The sequence below is a fragment of the Chrysochloris asiatica genome, unplaced genomic scaffold (assembly GCF_000296735.1).
Source record: "Chrysochloris asiatica unplaced genomic scaffold, ChrAsi1.0 scaffold00262, whole genome shotgun sequence".
Lineage (NCBI taxonomy): Eukaryota > Metazoa > Chordata > Mammalia > Afrosoricida > Chrysochloridae > Chrysochloris > Chrysochloris asiatica.
Genome location: NW_006408780.1, coordinates 2,576,368 through 2,582,900, shown reverse-complemented (window position 1 = coordinate 2,582,900; position 6,533 = coordinate 2,576,368).

Genomic DNA, 6,533 nt, shown 5'->3' with positions numbered 1-6,533 from the left:
GCTGGATGAGAACCAGGGAACAGGAACCACCCTCTTGTGCCCCTACGAACCCCCAATGTCCTATCCCAGCCACACTCATCTATCTGGAAAACGAGGCATCCCTGGACCCTGGGTCTCTCCATGGGGCACTCGGTCAGATGGCTCAGGGCAGGAGGGGGAGAGTGGGCCTCTAGAAGGTCAAGTGGGCAGTGGCATCACAGGCAGGGAGGGAAGTCCGCATCTGCTGTACATATCCATGAAGGTTCAGTGGTGCTGACTCGCTCCCATCCTTTCACAGAGCCATGCTGCTGGGTTCACCTTGCTCTCTGCTGGTAGTAGGTTAGGCTTTGAGAAGTGAGAGCCAAGGAGGTCAGGGGAAGTCTGTGTCATTGACTCCGGACAGAACCTTCCTCGCTGCTGTTATGACCGCCTTGTATGGAGTCTGTGGAGTATGTCTCAGACCAGTGGTGCTGCTAAAACAGAAATGCCACAAGTAGAACAGCTTTAACAAATAAACCTATCCTCCCCCCGTTTAGGAGGCTAGAAGTCCAAGTTCAGGGTGCCGGCTTTGGGGAAGCCTTTCTCTCTCTCTGGGCTCTGGGGGAAGGCCCTTGTCTCTTTTTAACATCTATGGGTCCAGTGTTCCTTGGAGATCGACCGGTGTCTTAGCATGAATCTTCCCATGGGTTTAGGAACTCTTCTTTCTTGTTGTCAAAAGGTCTCTCTCCTCTCTGCTCCCTTGTGTAATGTCTTTTCTATCTCAAAAGAGATTGACTCAAGATACAATTTGATCCTATAGATTGTATCTTGGCTTTATTACCATGATACAAGTGAGCATTTACAACACAGGGTAACCACAAAGTGGAGGACAATTCCACAATCCTGAGAATAGGGCCTAGACAAGTTGACACATATTTTCTTGTTAGTTGTCATAAGTTGGCTCCAACTCAACAGCAACTTTATGCACAACAGAACACACTGCCCGATCCTGCGCTATCCTCACAATTGTTATGTTTGAGCTCACGGTTGCTGCCACTTTGTTAATTCATCTTATTGAGGGTCTTCCTAGTTTTTGCTGACCCTCTACTTCACCAAGTATAATGTTCTCCAGGGACTAGTCCCTCCTGATAACATGCCCAAAGTACGCGAGATAAAGTCTTGTCTTTCTCATCTGGCGTACGGTACCTCTTCCAAGCACATGTGTTTGTTCTTCTGACAGTTCAAGGAACTTTCAGTGTTCTTCTCCAATACCATCATTCGCAGACATCAGTTCCTTCTCAGTCTTCCTTCTCACTGTCTAGCTGTCACATGCATATGAGACGATTGAAAGTACCATGGCTTGTGTCAGGTGGACTCCAGTACTCAAAGTGACATCTTTGCTCTTTAACACTTTAAAGAAGTCTTACAGTAAATTTGCCCAAGGTCTGCTTTCTTGATTGATATTTCCATGAGCATTGATTGTGGATCCAAGTAAAATGAAATCTTTGACAACTTGAATCATTTTCTTGGTTTTATGATATTGTTTATTGGTCTAGTTGTGAGTATATTTCTTTTCTTTACATTGAGGTGCAATCTATACTGAAGACTGCAGTCTTTGATCTTCATCAGTAAGTATTCCAAGTCCTCTTCCATTCCAATAAGCAAGGTTGTGTCACTTGTATATCACAGGTTGTTGGTGAGCCTTACTCCAATCTTGGTAACACATTCTTCACATAATCCATCTTCTTGGATTGTTTGCTCAGCATACAGATTGACTATGTGTCATGGAAGAATACAACCCTGGCACACACCTTTCCTGATTTTAAGCCTTGCACTATCCCCTTTAACCACTCATTTGTCAGTGTGTCATACTGTGGTGACTTGCACGTTGTTGTGATACTAGAAGCTATGGCACCAGTATTTTAAATAGCAGCAGGGTCACCCATGATAGACAGGTTTCAGCGGAGCTTCCAGACTACAGTCAAGGAAGAAGGAGAGGCAGACCACTACTGAATGGTTAGCTACTGGAAGCCTTATGAATAGCAGCCAAACATTGTCTGATACAGTACCAGAAGATGAGCCCCTCAGGTTGAAAGGCCCTCAAAATATGACTGGGGAAGAGCTGCCTCCTCAAAGGAGAGTTGACCTTAATGATATAAACCGAGCACAGCTTTTGAGACCTTCATTTGCTGATGTGGTATAGTTCAAAATGGGAAGAAAGAGCTGAAAACATCCACTAATACTCAGAATGTGGAATATACAAAGTATAAATCTAGGAAAATTGGAAGTTGTAAAAAGTGAAATGGAACATTAATCCTGGGCATTAGTGAGCTGAAATGGCTATTATTCAGTGAATATTTGCTGAATATAGTTATTGGCTATTTTTCAGTGAATAGTTATGTGGTATACTATGCTGGAAATAAGGAGCTCTGGTAGCGTAATGGTTACGAATCGGGCTGCGAACCTTAAGGTCAGTGGTTCGAAACTACCAGCCGCTCCGCGGGAGAAAGATGAGGCTTTCTACTCCCGTAAGGATTTACACCCTCGGAAACCCTGTACAGGGTCGCTATGGGTCGGCTCCGACTCGAAGGCACTTAACAACAACAACAACATGCTGGAAATGACAAATTGAAGAGGAATGGTGTTGCTTTCATCACCAAAAAGAGCATTTCAAGATCTATCTTGAAAAACAATGCTGTCTGTGATAGGACAATAACCACATCTGCAAGGAAGACTGAACCGACTCCATGGCACATAGCCACCACAGCCACCACCACCACAACAAAGTAGACCAGTTAATAACCAGTATTATTAAAATTTATGCACCAACCACTAAAGCCAGTGGTGATGAAATTGGAGAATTCTACCAATTTCTATTTGAAATTGATCAAACATGCAATCAAGATGCATTGATCATTAATGGTCATTAGAATGTGAAAGTTGGAAACAGGAAGGATCAGTAGTTGGAAAATAGGGCCCTGTGATAGAAACGATGCTGGAGATCACATGATAGAATTTTACAAGACCAATGAACTTAGTCATTGCACATGCCTTCAACAACATAAATGAGGACTATATACATGGACCTCGCCAGATGGAATATACAGGAATCAAATTGACTACATCTGTGGAAAGAGATGGTGGAGAAACTCAGTATTCTGAACCAAAACAAGACCAGGGTGTCGAGGACCGGCCTCGACAAGGGGGTTTGGTTCACGAAGTTGGGAGATCTGGTGGCGACAGAGATAGAGAAAGAATACACACAAAGACGCAAAGAGAGAGAACACAAAACACCCCGAAACCAGAGTGGATGCGACACTGGCGGGCAGACTCTGGACTACTGGCATTGTGGCCCCTGCAGGCAGTAAAGCGCCGCCCTGCAAACCTTAATGCATGCCTTGCCAGCTGTAACGCCTCGCATGTCGGTCGTAACGCACGCGGGCTTCGGTCTGCGCCCCAGTTTTATTTCGGGGAGGAGCTTTACACAAAGGAAGGCGGGGTTTATTAAGATGGGGTACAGCAGTGAAATGTGATTAACCGTTCAACACAGGACACAAGGATTTACAGGTACAAATTCTAAAACATACATCACAAATTGTCTTGATAAACTAACATAGTTAATTTTCCAGAAATTCAAGCAAATTATTATATGGCATTTTTCAGGTTTGAATCCCAGGGCAGCAACTCGGTTTCTCCAGGCTAACTAACATACCTATAGCACCTAATCTCAGATGGGGGAAGGTGAAAAGAATTGGGAGAAGTCCCGCTGTGTTGGCTGCCTGGGCCAGGTTTGCAGGAGGAATCAAGATGCCTAGGTCAATGGGCTGCACCTGGAAACGATTTAAGACAGCAGTCCTTTTGTTCTTTGAACAAAAGCTTGGAAGTCGCCCATCTACTTTGAGTTAATTCCTTGGGCAGCCTGGCTCCAACAAACTTGCCTTTGGAACTTTTTACAGCCTCGGCTTTAGGGGAGGTTTTAATATTTGTCCATGGGTATCAAGGGCTCATGTATTAAGTTAATATCACACGTAACTAAATAATTTGATAAAGAACAGTTTGGACAAGCTTGCCCTGTGGCCAGAGTCTGTTCCTCAGAGAGATTTGTTCTTAGAACACCTTAGCACTGCCAATACAGTGGAAACATTGAGAGAGGCACATTAGGAAACCATTTTCTCAGATGCTACAGTTACAGGGGTTTGAAGCATAGCATGAATTAATAGGACTAAAGAGAATTATACAGAGCTAGCCCCACAGTGAGTTTGTAAAAGCCAATGAACCTGGGACGTCCGGAAGTTATTTCCTTGAGCCCACAGGGTCTCTGGCCAGCAAGTCTGAGTGCAGCCACGTGCTGGATTTTCATCCATGACACTGGTCCTCAACACCCCAATACCTGCAGTCTACAACACCAGGGGCCAACTGACAGATCATAATTGCTCATAAGCAAGTTAGGCTGAAGCTTAAGAAAAGGAAAACAAGTCCATGATAGCCAAAATAGGACTTGAACCACCTGAATTTAGAGATCATCTCAAGAACAGATTTGATGCATTAGACACTAATGACCGAAGACCAGAGGAATTGTAGTATGACATCAAGAATATCATCAATGAATAATGTAAATGATCATTAAAAAGATAGGAAAGAAAGGAAAAAACAAAATGGATGTCAGAAGAGACTCTGAAACTTGTTATTGAAATTGAATGTAGAGAAACTAAAGCAACCAGAAGAAATGGTGAAGTAAAAGAACTGAACAGACAATTTCAAAGTGAAGTTTGAGAAGAAAGTCAAGTATAACAAAATGTGCAAAGACCTGGAGTTAGAAAACCAAACAGAAAGAACATCTCTTAAGGTGAAAAAACTGAAGAAAAAATTCAAGCCCCAGCTTGCAATATTGAAGGAGTCCGGGGACAAAATATTGAATGATGTTGGAAGCATCAAAATGAAGATGGAATACACAGTCACTACCAAAAAGAATTGGTAGATTTTCAATGATTTCAGGTGGCATATAATCAAGAATTGATGGCGTTGAAAGAAGATGTCCAAGCTTCACTGAAAGCACTGGCGAAAAACAAGACTCCAGAAACTGATGGAATACAGATGGAAATGTTTCAAACTAATGCAACGCTGGAGGCACTTATTCGTCTCTATCAAGAAATTTGGAAGACAGATACCTGGTCAACTGATTAGGAAAGATACGTATTTGTTCCTGTTCCACAGAGTGGGGACCCAAAAGAATGTGGAAGTCCTTAAACAATATCATTAATACCACATGCAAGTAAAATTTTGCTGAAGATCATTCAAAACCAGTTGCAGCAATACATTGGCAGGAAGCTGCCAGAAATTTAAGCTAGATTCAGAAGAGAACATGGAATGAGGGATATCACTGATAATATTAGATGGAACTTGACTGAAAGCAAAGGATATTAGAAAAATGTTTATTTTCGCTGTATTGACTATGCAAAGACATTCAACTGTATGGTCATAACATACTATGGACAACATTGTGGAGAACGAATGTTCAAGAACACTTGATTGTGCTCATGAGGAACCTGTACATAGACCAATAGGAAGTTGTATGAACAGAACAAGAGGACACTGGTTTAAAACCAGGAAAGGTGTGTACCAGGGTTGTATTATTTCACCATACTTATTCAATCTGTATGCTGAGCAAATAATTTGAGAAGCTGGATTATATGAAGAAGAATGTAGCATCAAAATTGGAGGAAGACTCATTAACGACCTGCAATATGCAGGTGATACGACCTTGCTTGCTGGAAGCAAAGAGGATTTGAAATACTCACTGATAAAGATCAAAGACTACAGCCTTTGATATGGATTTCACCTCAATGTAAAGAAAACAAAAATCCTTACAACTGGACCAATAATATAATAAACGGAGAAACGATTGAAGTTGTCAAATATTTCATTTTGCTTGGATCTACAATCATCCATTACTTATGGAAGCATCTGTCAAGAAATCAAATGATGTATTGCATTAGGCAAATCTGCTGCATAAAACCTCTTTAAAATGTTTAAGAGCAAAGGTGTCCGTTTGAGGACTAAGGTGAACCTGACCTAAGCCTTGGAATTTTCAGTAGCAAGCCCACAGAAGGATCAATCAGTTTGAATTATGGTGTTGGAGAAGAATGCTGAAAGTACCATCTACTATGGAAAACCCCCACCAATCTGTCTTAAAAGAAGTACAACCAGGATTCTCCTAAGACTCAAGGATGAGGAGATTTTGTCTCTCATACTTTAGACAAATTGTTTGGAGGGACCAGTCCCTGAAAAAGGACATCATGCTTGAAAAAGTGGAGGGTCAGTGAAAAAGAGGAAGACACCCCCCCCCCCCCCAACAAGATGGGTTGATGCAGTGAAGCAACAATGAGCTCAAACGTAACAATTGTGAAGATAGGATAGGACTGTACAGTGTTTTGTTGTGTTGTGCACAGGGTTGCTGTGAGTTGGAACGGGCTTGCTGGCACCTAAGGAGCTCTGGTAGCGTAGTGGTTACGAATCGGGCTGCGAACCTTAAGGTCAGCGGTTCAAAACTACCAGCTGCTCCGCGGGAGAAAGAT